The 24,781-nt window shown below is 38.5% G+C and overlaps 1 long non-coding RNA gene across 1 annotated transcript in view; it reads left to right on the top strand.

Annotated features, from left to right (window-relative positions):
* Positions 1–24,781, top strand: part of LOC103816630 (uncharacterized) — a 255,567-nt gene that overhangs the window by 8,553 nt on the left and 222,233 nt on the right. The window contains exon 2 of the long non-coding RNA XR_007778573.1: positions 22,897–22,941. This is a non-coding gene — a long non-coding RNA (uncharacterized LOC103816630). The remainder of the gene's footprint in view (positions 1–22,896; positions 22,942–24,781) is intronic.

Genomic DNA, 24,781 nt, shown 5'->3' with positions numbered 1-24,781 from the left:
GCTTATTCCTTACTGACTGCATGGTTAACCTTAATGTATGCACAGGCAAATTCAATTTTGCTGTAGTAATTAAAATGCATTTCAAGGGGGAAAAATGCAGCAGCATGAATAGCAACTTTTGGTATTATATATATTATGCATATATTGCAAAGAGGTCACAGATGTAAGAAGGCCCATTAGCAGTATATCCATTTTTTCATTATTTCTGTAAATTTCTTTAATTATACTCTAGGTAGTTTAAAATGGAAGAAGAATCAAAGGACAAAACTATGTTAGGAAGTTTAGGTGCTGCAGTGTGAAATCAGAAGTGAAGGAAAACTAAATTGATTTATGATTTTAGGAAATGTTCAGAAATCACATAGCCTATAAAACTCATCACAAGATTTTTCATAAAGTGAGACAGAATAGAAGCAGAACCAGATATTGAGGAAGTCAGTGAAAAGAGCTCAGAAATAGTGACCATACCAAGACAATATTCAAAAGACAATGTATTACTGCCAGAACCCAACCAATGCTGCATTACAATTGTGGATTTTTACTTGATGAAAAAAGGGTCCATGATCTTGGCTCAGGTATTTGTAAATGAGACCTGACTTCACAGCAACTTATGAAATACCCATCCAGCCAGAAGCAGGTGTATGTAAAAGAAATAAGGTTGCAAAATATTACCTGGAGTTTAGAAGTGAAGTAAGACTATCTGTCTAGCAAAGGCAGTTTCAAACTGGTGAGGTGGGTAAAAATATTTCTTCATATGCAAGCCTTTCCACAGATGCATAATTCATGGGCTTTTCCACCTCTCTCAAACAGCCAGCCCCACTTAGAGACTCGACAGGCAGCCCCTTACCTGACCTACAGGAGCAATTTCTCATCTGGTGACTGCAAATTTGCTGGAGTATGATCTGTGGCACTGGGAGAATTGCACTCCCATGGCTCAAGTGAAATGCAGTTGGAGTTTCTGGGCAGAAGGAAGGGTAGTGTGGGTGTCCTCCCTCCTGTCATGGTTCAGGCAGTGGCAGGAACATTCCCAGGTCACAGTCAATTGTTCCTATGTATTTACCGATTACTTGACAATGACTCTTGAAGGCAACTTACTCTGGTAATAACTACTGCCCTGGTTGAAGGTGTTCTTTTCCCCCGCACTCTTCTTCAGGGTTTAGAAATAAGTCTTATGCTGGATTCAAAATCAATAGAATGAGTCATTTTATGGTTATTTGTGCCTTAATAAAGCTATGGGTAGAGAACTCATTAAGAATCACTTACATTTACATGGCCTTGTCTCTCCTTGACCTCAAAGCCCTATAGAGCAAGATGATTGAAGTCCTTGCAAGATGACTTGTACCCTTCATCCAGTGGTAACTCTTCAGAAAACAGTCTGTGTAAGGAAAAGACACACTGCATAAAAAGATGTGTGATTAATCAGTACATATTTGTTCCTGTCTCAACATTCTCTGCCTTTCTGGGAATATACTAGCAATGAATAATTTTTAACATCAGAGGATGCAATCAATGAAGGTTTTGACTGACTAAGGATTTCAAGGCTTTTCCTATGAAAAAGCCAGTTGACATTCATTAGGGCTTAAAAAAATTCAATAGAACCTTTTTTACTTGAAAACCAAAAAGTTAAGCTGAAAGATGTTTCATAGAAACCTGCCGATGCTGCTGAAATCTTTATTTACATAAAAAAGTCAAAATGAATTGTCAGCTTTTTAATTTTGCTTCAAGAATATTGAATACATCATTCTATATTTACTGATGTATATTTAATGCATATACAATATAAAATATACTTTGTATTTTAATATTGTGAATGTTTTTTTATTAATTTCACATTCAGAGGAAAGTACATAATTATAGTAAGTTGGGGTTTTTTGACACAGGAGATTCATTGTGTTTATTTAGATACAAGAAAAGGAAGGAAAATGCTGAATTACCCAAAGGATTCTAGCTTTTATAACTTCTATGGCTATGGCAGCTGTATGAAAAGCTTGCTTTTACATTAAATAAATACATTAGAAGGTACTATCTTAATTTTTAAGAGAAATTAAAATAACAAAATGGTGTGAATTTTTTGTTTTTCCTCTTTATTTTGCAACACTAACATCAACACTAACATAGTCCTGGTGGCAGCATGAAGCACTGGTTTTATGAGCTGTAGAGTTCTTCCTGAATACTGAGCCAACGGTGTGAAGAGGCAGGTTCCTTCAGACCCTTGTTGCTGTATAAAGCTTATTCAAAGAGGAAGACTTCAAGTTTTAATTTTCCAATATCTATTGTTTTCCCAGAGTAGACTCTCTAGAAAAGGACTCTCCAACCCATCCTCTTTCATTTAGAAGTGAGGAGAGTCAGGCAAGCCTCTGTGTAGAGCTGTGCAGAGAACTTCCAAACAGGAAAGAGAGCCTATATCCTGCTGCTGTTGCACATAAGAAATCATTACTCCTATGCTCTCATCTTCCTGCTCCATTTGTATGCATCAGCCACCAATTCCCTCTTTCCATCTCCTTTTCTCTCACATCTCCATATGCTTCTAGGTTAAAAAGGCTTCTTGGGTAATCTATGAAATGTGTCCACTGCTCTCTCCTTCAAAGAAATTCCTCAAAACCCAACCATATTTCAATTATAGTGATTCCATACTTCTATGGCTGTGTACTGTGAGTTATACAGAGAATTGTTTTAAGCAGTGGTGCAGCAGTGAAAAAGGCAGTTCAACCTTAGGATGCACTGGGAGTGGAATTTCGAGAGGAAGTGCTGGTGCTATTACAGAGGCTGTGGTGCAACCTCAGAAATATTGTGTAGTGTTTGTTGGTCACCCATGGACAAGAATGTTCAGTAAAACTGGAACAGATGTAGAGAAGGGTCATAAGGATCATTAAGGCAGTGGAAAAACCTGTTTTATGAGAAGAAGCAAAAAGATTTTATGTGTTCTAACATGGCAAAATAAAAGCTGAGTGCTTATACTTTCTGTCCAGGATATAATGGTTGGAGACAGAAAGCAAAGTACCTAAACTAACTGACAACATAGAAGAAAACAATAGTTCTTGAATAGATTTAAATTTTTTTTTTCCTTTTTGAGTCCAGCAGAGGAAGTTCTGTATGCTCTCAGGGAAACTGTGAAACGCTGGGAAAACAGAACATGCACCCTAGGACATCCTTTCCTAAAATCCTGCAGCATTCTAATTTTTCTCCATTAATAGTTTAAGTAATTTACTTTATATGTCACACATCTGCTGTAAAACATTTAGCCTCATGCTCAGACATTCCTTGTCTTACACGTACTTCCTGTGTGATATTAGTTTGGTCACTTTGTCCTTCTGTTTTCAATGTGAACAATCTGTATATTAGTATTCCTTCCCACAAAGGGATGCTGAAAGGATAAATATAGTAATGACTATTGGCAGAGGCAAACAAATATTTTATCATAGGCAAGGAATCTCTGCCTTCACTTGATTTCTCTGTTACATGGTAAAATTTCTGTCTGAAAGCCTATAAAAAAACAAGAATAATGATGAAATGTTTGGTTAGTTTCCTATTTGTATATCTGCATTTTCCAGGTTTGAGGATTTTTTTTTTGTTTGTTTGTTTCTAAATATAGAATTTAAAATTTTTCAGAGCTCGTTCTGGGCTCCCCAGTTTAAGACTGACATGGGCATGGTGGTCTGAGTTCAGCAAAGGGCCACAGGGGTGATGAAGTAGTGGCATTTTTAGGAAGGGTGGCAGAGGTGATTCAGCCTGGAGAAGAGACAGCTCAGGGGAACCTTCTCAATGTATTCAAATATCTAAGGGGTGGTGAAGAAGATGGAGACAGGCTCTTGTCAATGCTGCTTGGTGACAGAACAAGAGGTTGTGGGCACAAATTTAAACAGAAGAAATTCTATTTAAACTGAAGCAAACCCAAACCAAAACAGTTTTACACCCTATGGCTGGTTGTACATAGGAACAGATTTCCTAGAGAGGTTTGTGCAGTCTCTGTCCTTGGAGATATTGAAAGCTTAACTGGACCTGGTCCTGAGAACCCTTCTCCAGCTGTCTGCTTGAACAGGGTTGGGACCAGATGTTCTCCAGAGGACTGTTGCTATCTTATCTGTTCTCTCTGATCATTTTTCTGAAAATGAGTGGAAGAAAGGAAAAACTTTTCATGTTTTCTTGTACATCTTGTTAAGGTAAGATACACTTTTTTTTTTTTTTTTTTAATATCAGCTGAACTATCTAAAGAAGAAAAACACCAAGATATGTCCCAAAGGGTCTCTGGGACAGGCATTTTTGTTCCATGATGAGAGACAGAGTCAGAACTGTCCAAATAATAAAAACCAGATCCTAATGTGGGGGGTTTTTTTGGAGGGAGATTCAAATTTGATTTATTGCTCATTGCAGGGTCTGTTTATCTCTTGTTGTGAATTTTCATGTGGCCACTGGTATACATCAAAATGTTGTGAAAGTATACTAAAAATTTGAATGTGAAGTGCATTTACATTATATATTGTTCTATTCTCCTTCTTTTTAAAATGTAACAATAATGTGCTATCTATTCAGACAGCTGAAAGTATTCAGTAGCTAATCAAATGCCATTAAAGGCAGAATATGAGAATGGAATATAAAACAATTCATTCCAGGAATACTTTTTAGTTTACTTTTAGTTGTTTAGATAATAACTGTAAATTCTGAACACATTTAAAGGAATTAAAAGCTGGTTGTGAGATTCTTGCAAGAGATGGCAATCAGTTTGGGTTTGACCCCTCAGAAGGTATTAGGTGGCTAACTTTTGTTAGCCTGCATTAGTGAGTCAGAGTTCTCACAAAATAAAAGGAAAGGAAAAGTCATATGCACTCTTGTCAGAGTGTAGTGCCAGCTGCAAGAGGATTTCACTTTCACTTGTTGGCCCTTATGAAACATCATGGTGCAGTCAGGCACTGAGAAAAGACAAATGTTTGTAAGGTAATGTTTGGTTGTGTGTGGTGTCTAACTGGACAGTAGCTCCAAACTGCTGTGTCATTTGGTCTGGCAATTGAAGAAGAAGTGCCCTCACACACTGCTAAGTGTGAGGGCACTTCTCTCTTTAGAACACACATTCCTAACTTCTGTGCCAGCAATCAAAGAGTGTTTCTGTGACCTCATTTGCATTCGTGCCTTCAGCAGTGATTTAACTGCCATGGTTAACCATCAAAATACAGAGCACGAATCCCCTTTTCATGCCTGCTCATGCTGCTGTCATGCAGTGGAAAGTTAGCAGCTAAAATATCAAGGTTGCTTCTCAGACTGTGCCAGTACAATGAGTTATGGAAAAGATGGGTAGAGAGATCAATGGATCTCTCTTACCACTATGCTTAGTGGTAAGGTGCTTTTTTTCCCCCCCTCACTTTCTAAACCAGTTGCAATTGAGAGTGTGAGGGAGAAGAAATAATCCTAGAATTGATTAGGAAAATCCTTCACAAAGTTACATAATTTGTGAAGGATTTTGTGATGTGGATGCTTCCCATAGAGGAAAATTTGGTTTCCATCCTCTCTGAGCTTGTGAGAGTCTTTGCAGATTCCCATGTTTACATGTTCTTATTTTTTATATTGGGAAGGAACCACTTAAATAAAAGAACAACAGACCTCACTAAGGAGGTGCATGGACAATGTGATGGTAAGTGAATACAAAGTAATGTATATTGGAAGGAAAAATATATTATGTCAGTGTCCTTTGCACTCTATTAAATTAACTGTGTCAACTGAGGCAAAGGAATCCTCTGTCACAAAAGACACCTCAGTGTCAACTTCTCCTTAACATGAACCTGCAGATTAAAACCTGAAGAGTGTGGTGAAGTTGCAAGATGAATAGGTGACAAATAACATGGCACTGCCATGGGCAGGCCTGTCTGAATCAGTGAAGCTGCACTCTCAAATTACATGACTGAAAGAGATGTTGGAAAGGGTGACCACTTAACCAGATTTGGAAGGGCTGCAGCTCTTCCATTTGTGTGCAGGATCAGGGTTGCTTTAAAACCAACTAAATGGTTTCAAAGGTCATGCTCTAAAGTTTTACGTCCCATGGATTCACCACTCTTAGATTTAAGAGTCAGCTTTATTATTTTAATTAGTTTACAGGGAGACAATATATGTGACTGCATGGATTTGTCTAGCAGGGTTGCTTTTTTCTCCCCATAAACTTGCTCTTCTGGAATGTTGAATGCACAGAAAAAAACTTTATTGGAAATTATTGTATTGGTAAAGGGCCTTAGCTATTCCCCAGAAAGAAGAGAAGTGAACACAAGGTCAATTTACAACCTGACCTGAAAACACAAAGTTGATAATCGGCCATCATTGCTTATTGTATCTATCATCTGATTTGTTGAAATGCTCAATAAATCCACTATTAGGAGAAAAAGTGCTTACATACATTTTTTTTCTTTAAAAAAAGAATTAAACAACAAAATAAAAGATTGATTGACAAGACATCAATAAAGCTTTGAGCACACACTGCTGACCTTTTTTTCTTTGCACTGCAATCTGTGTTTATTAGAATTCAGCTCCTATAAATACATTTCTGTGGATAAAAAAGCAAGCAGCTTCTTAGGAGTTTTGCTCAATAAACTTCTGTGAAAATTCTAAAGACTTAATACGTGGCTTTCAATTTAATTCATTCTGTCTTCCCTTCTTAAAAATAAGATATAAGTGAGGATGAAATAGGTTTAGCTGGTGAAATCTTTTTTCTAAAGCTGCATTCTTAAAACTCACCCTTCCTTTTTAATGTCTGCTACAGCAGTTCATTCAGAACAGACAGGATATATATCATCTCACGCCTGGTACTGTGGGCTATTTCTTCTCTTTAAATAAAAACATATTATAAATCTGTTCTCCACTTGAGTGTGGTAAGCACTCAGGTTAGTGACTTCAAAAGTAGAGCTGCAATAAGGCTTTGGCAGGCACTAAAGAATACTGACCAGCTCCTTAGACCTTAGTTTCTATTTGATCTTTCTTAGAAGAAAATCTTTTCAGAGCCATTCACAACTGTAAAGGTGGCACAGAAGTGGTGTCAAGCCTTTTAATTTTATTGCAGGCCTAGTGATATTCCTGTATTAGGAGTTTTGTGCTTGAAGCCCTGCCTTTTGGAGCCCTGTGAGAATCTCATTCATTTTGTGTGTGTGAAGTAAACACATAGTTGGTGTTGCTCTAAGAAAAAGTGAAATAGATACCCTAGGCTGAAATGGTCAAAATTCGAAACATAATGATAAAAGTGTCTGGATGGAGTCTCAGAATTTGCTTTTCCTTGACATGTTTTTAACTGAGTGGAGCCTTCTTCTGTCCTGGTGTCAGACGAGCTGTGTGTTTTTATTAATTGTTCTGTGATGGTAAAAAAAAGTCAGTGCTATTCTTCTTCCTAAGTAATTCCTAAAAATTATTATTTTTCTTCACCATTTTCTATTATTCTCTTCTAACACAATGTTGTTGTCTCAAGCATCTTTGCCTTGATTAATGATACTAACCTCTGATTAATGTTGACTATTTTCTCCCCTTTTCTCCCTGTGATGTTTTGGTGTGGTACTTGTTTTGTTGGGCTTATTTTCCCTAGAATCTCTCTCTCTGTTTTGTTTGACAGGCAGGTTCTTTCACTAAGTGCTGGCTGTTTTAGGGGTTCACAGAGTGCAAAACAGGAAAAAATTACTGGTGTTTCTTTTAACACAAACTACAAAGAGCATCTGCATTACACCTGGAATAGTCTCATGCAGCACAAAACCCCACCCAGAGTGCTGAAGCTCAGAGGTACCTGGGCAAGTGGGCTCTTGCCCTGTGCTGAAATTGAAATTCAGAGGGATTTTCCTTCTGTTGGACACTGTGTGGGAGCTGGATTAGCTATTTATATTAGTCTAAATATTTTTAAATACTGATGGTAATTCGTTTCCTTCCTCTGTTCTGCTGTCATCCAACTAGATGTAAAATTATTAAACTGTCTTTCAAAAGGATTTATAGTTCCTGGATGGGATGGATTATATCCACAGGAAGTATTTTCCTACTTGGTCTCTGTTTGTGTTAAACCTGGAAACACCTGGGACAAAAGCATTGAATATGATTATTTCTTAATTTGGACTATGTTATGTCATGGCTGGGGGAAGGTTGCACCCAAAGCAGGTGATTCTACTCTTGTAAACTAAATGGTGAGGAGGAAGAAGGCACACAGCATTCTGCAAAGGAGTTTGCTTTCTACTTTCCTACATCTATAGGGGAAAAAAGTGTATTATAGGTGATTTTATCAAATGTAAAAACTTAATATGATTTCCTAGTAACAGAGAGAAGGTAGTACACCTTTTTAGAAATTCTATACATTTATAAAACATACCACATACTAAATAATCATTCCCATTTCTGTACAATATATCTAAAACACAGCCACACTCCACTCAAACTTTATCTATTAAATATGTTTAAAGAGAAATGCAGGCATTTCTTTCAGATGTAGAAGGACTATATAGAAATTTAATTCTGCTTATTCAATAAAAACATATTTCAAAAGCTCTGATCATTAGGATTGTTATTAATTACAGTGCCATTCAGCTGTGCTGACAAAAAAATTCTTTCAGATATAAGTGAGCACATTAAAAATATTGGATTAAAGAATTAGCTCTGCCAGATTTTAAATAGAGCAAAATAAAATCTGAGCACATACAAGGTGATCATTTACCTACTTTCATTGCACATTGTTTGAATACTTTGTATTATGGATGTGAAATTGCCCTCAAGGAGGTTAGTTAAAGTAATAAAGGCTTCCCTGCGCCTCAGGAGCCACTCCCTTTGTGATATGACCTTTCTGTGACTTCTGAGCTCAACTCATTATGAAGACAGACAAATGTGTATTTTAAGTCTTCTTGAAAGCTTTTCAGGCACTATGCTTAGTGCCCCACTTTCCCCCCCCCCCCCACTTTCTAAACCAGTTGCAATTGAGAGTGTGAGGGAGAAGAAATAATCCTAGAATTGGTTAGGAAAGACCTCTAAGATCATCAAATATGTCATCAATATTAGCACTGTCCCTAAGGACTTCATCTACTCATCTTTTAAATCCCTCCAGGGTTGGTCACTCCACCACTTCCCTGGGCAGCCTGTTCAATGCTTGACAATCCTTTTGGTGAATAAGTTCTTTTTAATATCCAATCTAAACCTGCCCTGGTGCAACTTGGGGCTATTCCCTCTCATCCTGTTGCTTCTTACCTGAGACAAGAAACCCCCCCCCCACCTGGCTACAACCTTATTTCAGGTAGTTGTAGAGAGTGATGACTCTTCTCAAAGCTAAAAGTCATGACCTTAAAGAGTATTTTATGCCTTGTTTTACTTTGGGGTGCGTGAGTGGGTGTTCTTTTACATCTGGAATGAGGTTGTCCATGTTGGAATTTCAAAGTTTCAGAGCAGTGTGCACATGGTCACAAGAGCACATGGTCACTCTTGTAGAGCTTTAGCTTAAAATCAGACCTGTTTGTTCCACCCCAGGGCTGGTGGCCCAATGTGCCCAATTCCATGAGACATCCTTGCTCCCTGCTCCCGTTCTGTGCTGTGCTCATCCTTGGCCTCGTTGCAGTGAGCACAAGGCACCGTTCCTGCGTGCTGTTGCACCAGGCCCCTCCATGTACTGGGCCAAATTTCACCTCACCTCAGGCCACTCCTCAGTTCAGTGGTCACCATTTTGGTGTGGGGGCTCCAGCAGGGCTGTGTGTGCTTGGGGACAGCTGGTATGGGATTGGGAACACCTTGGGATGGGACATGCAGCTTTCAGCCATGAGGGTGGGAGGGTGCCACAGTGGCCGCTCCATCCTCGGGCCCTCACCACCCCGGCGGTGACGGGGCTGTCGTGAGTCCTGGCGAATTAAACACAACGTAGAGCTTGGCTGACAGTCCAGCATGTGTTTCACATCCCCAAAGTACAGCTTTAAAAGAACCCAAATGTGGCTGTTGCGGCAGAGAGCTGAGGCCTTTCCGGCAGCCTGTGCCCCGCTGGTGGCTGATGGGGCTCAAGGGGTGCCCAGGTTGGGTGTGCAGCTCTGTGAGAGCGTCCTGCTGGCTGGGGACCATCAGTGCCACCCCACAGGGCTTGGGGAAGTGGGAATGACCTCTCTGAGAGCCAGCAGGGTCAGGGACGAGCCTTCCCGAAGCGCTGGTGGTGTGGTGAGGGCGTTCCTTCACATAGCAGCGCTTGTCGTCTGCGCCGGCAGCAAATGCGGTGGGTAGAGACCTTTTACGATGAGGTATGGATTTCTTGTCTTTAATTGAAGGTTTGAGAAGAAGAGGCAAAAACCCTGGAAGTTGCTGTAAGCTCCCAGGGCTACACTGCAGAAGGCTTATTTGCATCCACATGGTGCTGAGAGGTCACTACCTAACAGGGGGGCTGTCTGTGGAAACCCTCTAAAGATTTAATATGTGGCTTTTAGTTTCTACCTGCTGAGGTAGAACTGGGAGAAATAAGCAGAAATGCTGTAAAACAATAACATGATAAATGTTCTCTCATTTCTAGCCTCACAGCGGTTTTGCAGAATTTGTTGGATTTTCTGAGTGTGCATGTTCAGAGTCACCAGATGATTTCTGCAGATTTTCCTGGTTGCAGGTGGTTCAGGGGAAATGCGGTGGGTGAAGGCATTGGGGCAGTGCTGCAGAGCACCTCGTGCTGCTCTGCAGAGGGGTACGGGGCAAGCAGAGCACTAGTACTAAGGTTTTCAGGAGATATATGGGTGCTGAGGTTGATTATTTTTGAAGTTATTCTCTCCAAAATGCAGTAGAAATTCACCATTTGTAGAAAAAAGGGTGTTGAAAAAGTCTATTTGCTACAATGTTTGTTAGAAGTGCAGACAATTTTTTCATTTGAGCAAATATTTGTAGGAAAATTTATGTGTAGAGGTGTACTTGGTTCGCCCTGAAGAATTTTCCAGGGTGCATTTGGGAGCATTTTGCTCACTCAGCTGTATTCTTATCATGAAGTGTGGAACTCGGTACACCATTTCCATTTCAAAGATTGCTTAATATCGTTTCTGCAAATTTTTTAATTTGTTTAATTAAACTTAGCACTCCATTCCACTTCATTAGATCTATTTAATTTTCATGTATCTAAGCAGTTTTTCAAGTACATAATTAAAAGAATAGTTTTATAAAATCAGTACTTTTTTTATTAACATCCTCCAGAACAGGAACTATATTTTCCTGTTGATTAGCACATGATGATAAAAGCATTAGCATAAAGTAATAAGAAGGAAGTAATCTAGTCCTGTTTAAAATGTCCACCCTGAAGCTGGCCAGCAGGTATTTTAGAGAATGAAAGCTATGTACTTTTACTGAAACTTTGTAGGACAAGTAAATGCTACAGTAAACTTGGTATTAATTTTTTGCTGGCAGTGGGGAGTGTTCTTCAAGAGGAGAAGTGGTTTGTAGTTTGCAGTTGGGAGTTCAGCTTTGGGTTTCAGTTCAAGTACCATACAGAGGTGGATTTCATTAAGACAGTTCTTGTAGCTGAAGTAAGTGGGATGCAGAAAAGGTGACTTGCACGTGGTCAGTCAATAGACTGGAAGCAGAACAGGCAGAGTCCCAAGCAGTTTTCTCATACTAAACGAGACAAGGCTGCAGTGGTTCTCACATTGCCTGGTGGCTACAGCCTGTGGATGGCTGGAGCAGGAGATAATGTTTTAGGAATTGATCTCTGGGTAGAATGAGGATTAATGCCATTTGCATTTTTTTCTGATAGGCCAGTGGCATGACTGAAGGGAAAAAAAATACTATATACCTTCATCATCATAAAAAATGCTGTGTGGTCATGTTATACAGTTTCTGTCTGTAGCTACTTGAAAAATGGGCATCAAATATAGATGGAGAAGGTGAGGAAACAATGTCTTATTCCACAAGAGCCACCTACAACTGCCTTACACTCAATAGCCTGCAGGATTCATAGAATGAAAACTAATCTACAGTACAGCAACAAGATGAATCTGTGTAATTTAGTTCCCTGAACTCACACTAACTTCTGTGTCCTTTGAAGCTGATTTTCAATATATTCTTCTGCTAAAGTGTTTTATGCAGCTGGAATTTTGTATGCCAGAAGACATACACTACTGGGGAGTGAGTGAATCATTTGCCGTGTATTTGGAGGCTTTGTTGTGTGTGTGTGCTCATGTATGTTTGTGTGTAAATATTTGAGGGTGTTATTTGAAAGAAAATATGTAAACTGAGAAACATATGTTCCTGATTTAGTTCCCTGAAATGGCAGACAGCTGTCTCCCAGATTTCTTCCTTCCAAAGGCCTTACAAATTGTGCACCATATGCCCCACTGCACTGTGGCCACAGTGCACGTCTCGGGGTACCTCACCCTTAGTGTGACAGTGTGCACAGTATATGTTGCCATTGCACTCTCAAGGCATTTATTAGTGGACTAATAGAGAAAGATGAGTGAGATTTGTGGCATAGCTGAGATCCACTTGAGCTTAAATGTCATTTTGATCCTATTCAGCTTCAGAATGAAACCAAAGTAAATTATTTCAAATCTCCATAACTGCTATAGATAAATATAGAAATGCTCTGTCAATGCACAAACATTATGGTTTAAAAATAATATTTTAAGACTTTAAAATGTTGTGGCAACTTACACTGTATCTGACAGTTCAGCTCCAATAGATATAATTAAGCCAAGGTTTAATTAAACTCTATTACTTTTAATGTCCTTTCATGTATCTTATGTAGAATAAATAACTACATGTGTCTCAGTCTGAAGACAGGTGAGATAAATAGCAATCCTTGGGTCTCACATTCAGGCTCTGTGAGTGTTTTTCTTGTGAAAGGGAGGAGCAGAACATTTCCATGACACTTGAAAACCATTAGGATTGGTAGCTCTGTTGATAAAACTCTTAACCAATCTGAATGTTTTCCCAGATTTCAGTTTTATGGATGTTGGTAAAAGCTGCCAAGGTTAAAGGATTAGTTATTCATCTGTTTCTTTCCTGATCCACCCTTTAATTTGCCTGTATGAGGCCATTTCCAGTTCATGGGGAATGTTTCTGTGACAGGCCAGGACTTGGAGCAGTACTTAAGGTGGTGAGAGCACCCTGCTGCTGAGCTCACCTGCATTTTGGCATGTGAGTCTTTTTCCTTGCAGGAGGTGGTGGCAGCAGGTGTGCAATGATCGTAGAACCTGAGCATGTTTATTTGGCAAAAGGAAATGGGAATGGAATGGCAAAGGTGCCTTTGCTTCATTTAGCAAAAGGTGCCCAAAAAATTATTTGGCATGAGAGAAACTGGACAATAAGCAGTGCATCTTTGCATTTACAGGTGCATCTGTTTGACATGAAAACTGATCAGCACATGCTGGGAAAGCCAATTGGTCTGACTTAGGGGTCAGGTGTGTGGGCACATCCAGCCCACTCAAGGGGGTGAGACCTGGCTCTTGGCTTGCTCTATCAGCCACTGCTAGTCACTGTTGATCTGCACAAAAGGGGATTGTTGTTGAACCATCGTTTTGGCTTGTTTTTCTTTCAATATTATGGCTGAACTAAACTGATACAGTAAATATCCCAGTAAGCAGGCTAACCCACCATCTTTATAAGCCACTGCAGAGCCACTCTGGAGCTCTTGCAATCCTATTAAAGCTTGGTCCCTAGTTGCTCTGAAGAGGAGGAGAGTGCTCTTTGAACTACATTCTGAGAAGATCAGTATGTTAAATATTTCAGACTTAAATAGGAATTAGCAACATTGTTCTGTCTGAAAGTGATTAATTTTGAGAGCTCCTCTGGCAATCGCTGTTAAAAGTCTTTGTATTAAATTTGCCATATTGCAGTCTCTGTTTCCATTCCATGTTTGAATGGCAGTTCATTCCACAGGCTCAGTGCAGGGGAATTATGATGGTATTCAATTAGCCAGGTAGCCTCTGAAGATTTGCTAATGTACATATAAAATAGAAATCCACTCTTAAAGCTTCTTTGACCTGCACTTGCATTTTAACCACTAAATAATGGTTATGTAATGTAAAAAGGCAGCCCCTCTGGTGACATCCCTGGGATGAGTGGTGTCCCTTGTATACCACAAGCACAGTCTGCACTGATGGGGCAGAGACCTGAGAACTGACAAAATGCTAAACACTGCTTTGCATGAGAAGGTCTTGTGTAAAAAAGGGTGTGTGGAAAGGGTAGATCAAAGGTTGTTTAGAACCATTTTGCAGCAGTGAATGAAGATTCAAATCCAAATTCTGGTAAATAATATATTCCTGAAGATTATCTCTTGATTTTTTTTTCCCTTAGAATTAGAAAACATATGTGTGTGTGTGTGTATATATGGTAATGTCAAAAATAGGTATTCCATGTGCACAAGGAAGATCTCTGCTTTCAGGATGGGTGACTTTCATTGTAGATAAAAGGAACTGACAAAGAAATAAAAGAACAAAATTAAAACTCCAGGAGAGAACAGAGTATGCAAGACTCCCTTGTTAACAGCAGACATCTGCCAACATGCAGACAAGCTATGAGGGGAGCTTGTTTTATCCTTAGAAGCATTAGGTGGAAAATAGTCCTACCAGTATTTAGTTGTGTACACTCCAAACCAAAGAGTCCCTTGTAACAAATTCTTTATCAGATTTCACATAAAACATTCTCACCAGTTTATTCATACCACAGTTTTTTGCTTTTGATCATTTATGTGGTTTTTTTGTTGCTTTTATTTTTGTTCTGATTTTATTTTTTATAATGGAAGTTACATTACTGCTCATCTCTTCTGTGCTTAATATGATTATTATGTGTGGAATCTTAACAGATTATAAATTCTGCTTGTTTCTAGGACTGGACTTTTTTTTTATCTCAGGCTTTATAAAACTGAAACATTTTTTAAACATTGAAGAGCCATAAAAAAGTGTAATCTATAACTAATAGGCATTGCATATTTCAAGCAAATTAGAACATGCTATTCACTAGAAGAGTTTCCTATAAATGCCATTATGTGTAAAGCATTTTGAACAAAACAGCTATAATACACAACAATATAAATGCCAAATGTGGTCTATCACTTAAACAATGTATTTCTGAGCAAGAGTTTGCTGGTATTTTAATGATGTTTCTATTACTATTTAAGCTTTCAGGGAGATGAAATATTTTACTCTGAGTGATGGAAACTGAGAAGCTGTTAGAGTGAACAGATGAATGAGAGCATGCAAAACATACACTGTGAAATTCCATGTTTGACCTGACTGTTGAAATAGAGCTTGAGTTTTGAAAACAAACACACACAAAAACAACAGAAACCCCTACAAAGGAGTTTTGATGTGTTATAAAGGTCTAGATCACTAATGCCAAGGAATTTTCTCAGTTTTTAAATGCTTGCAGCAAGTTTTTGTAGTCCCTCTCTGAGCTTGTTGTACAAAGTACAATACTAAAGGAAAGCTTGTAGAGAACATTGTGATGCAGAAAGGAATGGCTTGTGAGTCTGCAAGTAAACAGAGGCCAAGGCTATGCAGGATTTTCATTATTAATTCCTCTGTTGTTTTTCAACTGAGTATTGTTAGAGCCATATTTGTAATCTTTCATTGGAATTTAAATAACATCCACCAAAACGACTGTACACTCCACTTTCAGCTCCATTTTTTTCCTGACTCAGTCTCCAGTTTTGCTGTTGAGGCTCTGACCTTGTGCCCGCATAAAGTAAACTTTATGAGCAGGTAAAATCTACAGAAGAAGTAAAATTATTTTTTTCCAGCCTTCATTTAGCAAAAGATACCATTTGTCAAACTGTTAGATGCTGGCATCTCTCATTTGGTACTAAGAAACTGGGGGAAGACTGTGCAGGACTGTGAAATGTGTGAACAAGAAGTTTATTCTCAGTGAAGGAGCACCAACCTGTAGAAGTGCTCTGGCTCGATTCAAGGAGGTCAGTTTTACACTGGCTAAAACTAACAATAAATACCCCAAAGATGGTATCTCATTCATCAGTGTGTGAAATAAGAACCAGAGATGGACATTCCCTTCAGAAAGTGACTTACTGCAGCAACTTAAAAATGATACAGTAGCTCATTACTTATAAGGAGGTGGTTGCAATAAAATAAAACTTCATCCAGTTTTTCCGGTACTTCAAAGAGAAAAAGACAGTTTGCTTTTAGTTACAAAGGGACTCTAAATTGAGAAGATTAGAGCTGAGCATGTATGGTCTGTCTGTTTATTAGATGCTCTAATTTCAGCAGGGAAGGCATTTCTCAGTTACAGCAGTTAAAGCTGTTGATGTTTTAGTGGGAACCCCTTAGCTATTGAAGTTAGAATCATGGCAGAGAAAAGTGTCCATGTTTTCTAAGGGTCTTGCATATGTTTTCAAGGAACCATACTGAGAATTCATTTTCTCTGAGAAGCAACAACTCAAATAAAATTGTCTTTAAGTGTATTAGCCATGCTTGGGGTTGGTGAGCAAGGGAGAAATCAAGTGGAGCTGGCTCAAGGCATTTTGACCTGAGTGTGGCTGGAGGCAGCCTGCTGCCACCTGGCTGGGTGGTATCATGTCCTGCAGTGCCTGCAGCTCCAGAAAGTCTCAAAAGCTTCTTCTGCACCTGCAGCCAGGGTCTGGCACTGGGTGCCTCTCTCCCTCAGCTGAGAAACTCTTTGGGAGCTATTGGCTTCTTGCTTGTTCTGCCCTGCCTGTGCTAAGCAGTCATGGGGAATGTCATGTTCCTTCTACACTGACTGGGGGGTCAGGACAGGCAAATGTCTGTGTCCCTTTAAAACTTTACCCTCTGAATTGTTCCACCAATGCAAAAAAGTCAATGGACTGATCCCAAGACTGTAAGACAATCTTTGTTTAAAGAAGAGGAGAGTTATATTTCAGCATTTTTGTGACAATTATAGTAATCAAGCTAAATTATCCATAAACCAGAAAAAGGTATCAGTTTTACATTTGAAGGAAAGTTTTTTATTAAAAGATAGTTTTGTTTGGTATTTTATGCCTGGGATATAACCACTTTAGCCACCCAGAAACCACTGTGGTTGTTTTTTTTCTCTATTATTGCTGGGCAAAGTTATTGAGGAAAAATATTAGAATCTGAGGCAATTCCAAAAGATGTTTTCTTGCTCTGACTTGGTAATTCTGCCTTCATAAATTCATGCTGTCTTGTGGATTGTCATCCTGGTTATATATCTCCTTTAACCACAAAAAGCCTTTTAAAATGGGGAATAAGTTCACATTGTGGATCTGGAATTCAGTTTGGATTAGCAGCAAGGTGGAAGAGGGCTTTGCTGTGCCCAGAGTCAGGGCAGGGGGCCTGTCCCTGCCTGTTTCTGTAGAGCTGCTCCTGGTGAGGACAAGGTTGTGTCTCCCAGCTGTTCCTGCCTCCCTTCTCAGGTGTTGTCACAGTGGGCACTGGTTTGGAGTCATCCTGTGCATGTTCCTGTGCTTTTGTAACCAGTAACCCATGCACTGAACAAAAATTTATCATTTAAAGGTATTCATAATATTGTAAAATGTGTGGGTTTTTAAACTTTGGGGTTTTGTTTGTTTGTTTGTGAGTAGCTAATGAGACTTGTTCCTTATTCCCATATTCCCAAAAGTTGTTAATTGTGAAAAAGTCACCAACTATCTCTCTTAGCAACACTGTTCATTTTTGGAGATGAGGAGCCACAGCTTCTTCAATAGCTCTGCTGCCTAAAATTTTGTTAAAAGACATTTAAGTATCTTGTCACAGTGGACAAGAATATTCTTGGAAACATGTTCCTTTTGCATACTTTGAGGAAAATCAGAGGTTCAAAACTGATTTTAAAACAGAAAATTTGACTGGTTGAACTCATCCAATTTATTTTGCTGAAATTTGCTATTTTGAAACCTGAGTTCTTTTCCTGTGCACATACCAGACTAGAGTTCCTTTTTCCAATCATAATTTCAATGGAAGGATTTATTTCAAGGATTGCATTGTATTCATTTCACTTAACAAATTTAAAAAAATCATTCCACTGAAATTCAAAAAATAAACCTAAAGCAGTGTAAATTATTTTTGTAACATCTATCTTCAACACTGAATGAAGGAATGAAGTCTGGAATAATTCCTGCATTGAAAATGAAGACATCTGGGCTCATCCTTGGCTCCACTGTTGTGTTTTGCTTAAGGAAATGGTATAATCTGTCTCAGCTTCAGTCTGTAAAACTAAAGAATGTACAAAAGTGTTGTGGGACTATTGTTTCTCATGAGAGCAAGTGCAAAGCAAGTTAAGAGCAATAGTTTTAGCTGCTAAATATAAGGTTGTAAGTGATGATAGTCAGTTTATGTATTGTATGTGATTTACATGATGCATCTAGCATTTTTCTATCTGCATGCATCATTCTGATTTCTACAGTTGCACTCATGATTCTATAAGCATTTCCAATATAATTAGGGAACAAAGTCCAGCCTGTGGATTATTAATGACTGACTATAAATATCATTTAGTGGGTAGCTCTTACCCATAACTGGTTGGTTGCTTAGATCACATGGTGTTTTTTCTGCTCTCAGGTTAGATTCAAACCCAAGAGAGTAATAATTATTACTTACACAGTGATATTCAGTTAGTGACTCCTATCAGAGGTAGATGCAGCCAGCTGAGCACTTGTGGGCAAAGCATTACACAATCCTTCAATGGCAACTCTTGCAAGTCTGCTGTTTAGAAATTGCTGCTTCTTGTATTATTTGTCATTCTTTCACCAAAGTTTTATTCTGTAGCACTCAAAGTCTGCAAAGTACAAATTCTAATTTTTTGAGCAACTCAAGTCACTCAGAACTTTACAATGCACAAAGGCAACCAACAAAGCATGGGGCCAAGTACTGGAAAGCAGGACACGTGAGAGTCAGCTCTGCCACACCTGCTGGGTCTTGGCTGCATTTGGCACTGCTGGTGCTCTGTTCCCAGCACAGTATTTTCTTCCATGTTCCAAGACTATACATGGCAAAGGTAGGTTTCCTTAATCACCTTGAACTATAAAATGTTCCAGAGACTGGATCTGGGTTGTGTTTTTGGAGACCCTGTAGAACCGTTAATAGGTTTCAATGGAGGACTTTGCATCTTTAACTTGCTTCAGTGTTTTTAGTGGTTTTTTGGGGTTGATTAACTCATTTTGTTTTCATTTGCCTATCTGCTAGATTTTCCCCAAAGGAAGTCTTGTGATTAGGTTTATAGGTTCCCTCTCCAGGGAGAGCTTATTGATGCCTTTTCTAGTCTCTGAATAGCTTTTTCCATCTGTTTCTGCTTGCCTGGCTCTGGTTGTTCTAGTACTTGTTTATGCAAATTTTTTTTTGCATACTTTATTCTCTTACCATTTTATATCACTTGTGAATGTTATATATTCACCAGAGATCCCACTTTTGTAATATTTGAACATTCCTTCAATTCTAGCAGTGGTGTCACCTCACAGACAAGGTAAAGTGTGAGGGATTTTCAAGTGGTCCCAGAGAAGTTCCTGAACCCATGGCTTGACATGGCTTAGTCCAGATTCTGTGCCATGACTTCTAACTTCTCTGTCCAGCATATCAAAGTTGAGTAGATATTGTGATGATTTTTAAAACTGCTTCATCTCTTGGGAATACTTGTTTTCATAGACTATGCTGGTACCTATTCAGAAAAAAAAAAAAAAAATTTTTTTTGCAGCTAAATAGCAAAGAAGGTTGGGGCAGGGGCAGAAAAACTGGTAAAAATTTCATTGGTAGAAATTTCTGATAAGTTAAAAAGATGCTAAGATGTATAAATTTTATATAGTGCACAGAATGTAGCAACTTGCTGAAGTGTATAGCTGCTCATTGAGGCATATCTAAGGCTTTCTTCCACACAGCTCTACTGAACTTGTAAGAATCTGCTACGACTTTAAAGTACAAAAACCCCAAAGCAGATCCATAATCTCCAGGGCTGTAAGTGTTGAGTCCAGCAGCTTTCACTTGCTACACAGTTCCCTTCTCCAGGATGAGGGAGAGCAGAAAATCTGTGTTCTCTGCCTTCCGGGGCTGCTGTGAGAGTGGCCTGCCCATGGGTTCTGTGCCCTGGCCACTTCAGCTCTTCTGGTTTACTCAGGATACTTCATTTGAACATTTGGCCTTAGAACTGGGAAAGAAAAAATGCAGTATGGAGCAGTGATTGGAGCTGCTCTGGATGGGATACTTTCACACTAAGTCATTTTTCTAAGGAAAATTATTATAGTAATGCTCTTAGCCAGAAATGTGTTGGTGTGCTTTTCAAGATGTCTTGGAATGCTAGCACAATAAGTTTGCTGTACAAATCTAATTATCTCAGCTTTCTTCTTTTTTTTCTTTTTGGCAATGTTATTTGATTTATTTTTGAAGCTGTTAATGAACTGCATTGGGAAAGAGATTACATGATTTATGTAACATTTATTTTCTTTTATTCTTTGTGATCTGCCTTGTTATAAACCATGAATTGTTTAAGTGCTTTTTTTGCTTTGAACTAGCAGGAGAGTGGCAGCATCTCTTGTTGGATTTGTTCATTTTTTTAAATGAATCTAAAACATGACTTACACACCAGGCTGTACATTCAGACAAAGGACACCTCTGTGGTGATCCTCTGTTTTTGAAAGAATAAGTGAGGTTCTCTTCCCACCTTTGACCTCACTAATGAGATCTACAGGGGGGAATCAACATCAGTTTTCTCTGATGGCATAATGACAGAGTTTCCTGGAGATTGAGCTATCAACACTGATATAATTTAATTGGGGAAAGAGTTTAGTCCAGCCACAGGCATGCATGCTCAGCTGGAAGAATGCTTTTTTCTAGATTAATGTATTTTTCTAGTCTCTGAGTAGAAGTTCAGGACAATCTTTCTGTCCAAATATTATTTAATATTCCTCAGAGGGAGAGCATTCCCTTGGCCATTGAAAGCCAGTAAGTTTATTTTCTACAGATAACAAGAAGCTTTTGTGCAAGTTTGGGAAATCCTGACCAAGAGGAGAAATCAAACTACTGAAAATTAGGTTATTTTAATTTAATATTTTTAAAATATCTCTAGAAGCCATGGTTAACAATGTAAGTAAAAGTTGTATGGGACTCTGTTTTATAGAGGTTTAGTGATGTTCTACAGCTGAGAATTCTGGTGTTATGGAGCAGTTTCTCAGAAGTGAGTGTATTGCTTGGCAAGCCAGATTACAAGGCTCTAGAGAAAAACTTCAAGGGAAACTAATCTTGCAGTCATTTTTTGTTCTTTCAAGTAGTTGACCTTAGTTTTTACAGTGGTTTCAGCTATTAAACAAGTCTCCTTTTTTTGTTACGTTTTAATTGCAAGAATACTCTATATGTTCTGAACCGTAAACAGAGCTGAAATTGCTGACTGCACAGATAGCCCTGTCACTGGAATTATTGCAATAATATTTTGTAGTCTTTGTGGCAACAACTTTTTTAAGGAAAAATAAAATCCTGATCTCAACCAGTTAACTACTGTATATAGTGGAACATTTATATATAAAACATATAAAGCTATACACATTGTCTATATACACATGTGTACAATATTTTTTTTAAATATAGGAATTAGTATTAAAACCCAGAATCCTTTTTGCTGGTTTTGAACATCAATTGATTTCCAGCCTAAGAAATATTTCCTACCCCCCATTTTCACAGTAGAGACATTCTGTCTTGTGCCTATAACTTGTGTTTGAGCAAATTTTGATCTTAATGATGAAGGAAAGAGAGATGGTGTTTGGATTTTCTTTTCCTCCCACTGAAACTAAGGGAAAGCTAAAGTGATGTTAATTGAGGAATTAGTTCACATAAAAGGTCAGTGGCTGGGGTTAGTACTTAAAAAGTATTCCTTCTCTTAAGAAAAATAAATACAATGTGTAGTTAGCATTAAGTAGTGCAGTTTTGTACCTCTAATTATTTAGAAAGCTAAAATATATTCCCTGAGATTTTGTGACTCTGTAATGTAATATCAGCAGTTCTGTGCTGTTCAGCTGAGTTTGAAAAATGACATTGTAAACTTGTCTTTGTTAGTCCCATTTTTGAGGTGAGGTTATAAAAAGCATCAAGCCTGGGTCCCCTGTGGAGTCTGTATGAGTTCAGAGTATCACAAAGGTATGTTACTGTGTAGGACTCAAACTTGTGTTTCCAGAAAAATGAAAAAAGGCAATACAGAAGGGCTTAGGTGGGAGGCCAGCTGTCTATGAGATAATTTCTGTAAATAAATGCTTTGCACTCTGGAGAATGCTGGCCAAACAGAGTGACATGTCTTTGTATCTGGCTTGCAGGGTATCAGTGTGTTGTGACATTTACCCATTTCCTAGAGGAATAAAATGTGTTCCTGTGTGACTTGCAAATCCAGCTGGGTTTTACAAAGTGCTGGGTAGCTGTTTCCTGAGCAGCCACAGTATTTGTTGGATGATGAGGGGCACCTCTCAGCACCCTCACCGAGTGCTGCTGGAGGACCCTGAGCAGCACAGAGGGACACAGAGCCAAAGGTCACCCCAAAGAAACCACCTAAGCTTGGGAGCAGTTACTGCTGCTGCAGTAGCTCACAGTTCTCTGCTCCAGTGCCCAAATCCCATCCTCAGTGCTGTGCTTGATCAAATGGTTACAAAGCAATCACACAAACCCCAACACAAGTATCTCAACAGTCAAACCATTCCTCACCAGTCAGTTATACTCCCTTGTACCTGCAATGCAAGACTAAATTTTGGTTTACAGGAGCTTGATTTTGATTGAAAACCCAGCTGCCCTTTAAGATGTACAGGAGCACAAATTTGATTGAGAAGCCAAACAATATTCAGTCCAAAATCCATTTTGGGTTAAGTGTGATGGTGAATTTCTGCACGCATTCAGAATATTCTCTTTTTAATCAGTGTTATTCCATGTAGCAGTGGCCATCTCTGAACGTAAACTTTAATAAAGAAACTCACATCATGTAAAACATTCTTTTTCACAGCAGATTTAACATTATCCTGAATTTTGTTGTTTTCTTTGGTTTGTTTGTTTACAGAGAAAAATACCACAGGAGCTAGAGCTTCATGATTTCTATCAAAAGGTAAGAACTACTTTGTTCAAAGATACCAGAATGATATTTGTCAGTTCAATATAAATCTGGTTGTAAAAAAAGAGGTAACAATGATACATAAAAACAAAATTTAATGAAAAGAACTCACATTATGAGTGAATTTCATGAATCATGTAAAGGTGTGCATAAAAAATTGAATATGTACACTTTAGATCTCAGATCTGATAAATATTTCATTGGATTAAGAAATGCACTCTTGAAGCTTACCTGTATATAAAACATAAGAATGCATTAGGGAGGTAAGGTACTCTGTCAATTAACACACTTGTGTATATGTCTGTCACTTAAAAAAAAATTCTTTGTAATTATTAGACTTGAGGTGGCTGTATCTGTAAAATTTTAAAAATGGAGGCTTTTGAATGAATAGAACTAATTGCTGAGGTCATTACTTCCATAAAGTCTGATTGAGGAGAAATATAACTATGGGATCTTCTAATACATGCACTAAATTACAGCCTTGACGTTCTAAATTGTCATCAGTGGAGTACTTTTTGAGGGGAATTAAGGTTTAGTTCTGATGCCACCAAAATCAGAGGTAAGATTACAAAAGCAGAGTTAGTCCAATACCTGATGCTTTGGACAGCTGGCTATCAATCTCCAAATAACACCTCGTTTTAGACTTGTAAGTCTTAGGGAATTCCACTGTCATGAAAATGCTGTTCTGGGTGAGCCCAACATTCAGATGGGGGGCTGGGACTTTTGGGTCATGAAAAGTGCACCTGGAACTGGATTTAGTCCTCTTGAACATCTGCATGTCTGCTGCATGTTACCTGTTCAGCCTTCTCTCAGTGCAGCTTTTCTGGGAGCTCCCTTCAGCATTAGGGTTTTCTGTAAAGGTGCTCCTTCTGAAAAAGTTTGAGATATTTCTTCTTCTTCAGCCTCACATTTATAATGAACAGAGGAGTGTTTTGATGGGAAGTATCAATACCATATTGAATGATTCTATGGCCTGGATTTGAAAAGCCTGGGTACCAGTAATCAGTTTTGTTTCTTTGGATTTTATTGATAGTGAGTTAACAGATGGATATATCTTTCCTGATATCTGATATGTGACTGTGTGAAAATGCTAGCAATTCAATATAATAGCATGGAACTGACTCTTAAATGAGGTAAAAGAAAATTTAACATCTGAATTCAGTAAGTGATAAACTAATAATGAGTTATCAGCAAGCAGGGTAAATGCTAATATTTCTTCAGAAGCAGTGACAAATAGTAAAGAATATGTTTCTGCCACTTCAGAAAGACAATGGTTTGGGTTATTTTAAAATGGATGTTTCTGTGTCTTTCATCTACCTGCTTATGCATTTGTATAGGTCTATTCTTTTAGATTCAAGCTGCCTTTAGATGTTGAGGGGAGGAGGGACAAGCATTTTCAGCATTGGAATCATCCTAACTGGTAATACGAGCAACATACAAAGCTTTCTGAAGAATAGGTACCAGTTTCTAAGCTAATCTTATTGCTGTAGGTACAGTTTTGAACTGCAGAACTGCATATGAATGTGGTACTACTGCAAAGCTCTGCCAGTGTAATTAATACCAGAATTTGGCTCAGGTTTTGCAAAGAAAAATTTTGTGGCCATGTATTGCATGAAAAATGCATATGTGGTGGTTGTGGTTTTATTGTGTTGTGGCTGAGATCAGCAACTGCTTACAGAATCAAGAAGCCATAATTGTATTGTGAGCATTAGGATGTAATGCACAGAGCTTCTTATGCATCCTCCATACCAGGGCAACCTTATCTTGCATATCAGTTACCAGTTCATAATGGAGCAGATGTGTTATTGCATGTTTCTGTGCTTTTCCTTGCTGC

The sequence above is a fragment of the Serinus canaria genome, chromosome 11 (assembly GCF_022539315.1).
Source record: "Serinus canaria isolate serCan28SL12 chromosome 11, serCan2020, whole genome shotgun sequence".
Classification (NCBI taxonomy): Eukaryota; Metazoa; Chordata; class Aves; order Passeriformes; family Fringillidae; genus Serinus; species Serinus canaria.
Note: the sequence above shows the minus strand (reverse complement) of the source record. Positions and strands in the feature narration are given on the sequence as shown.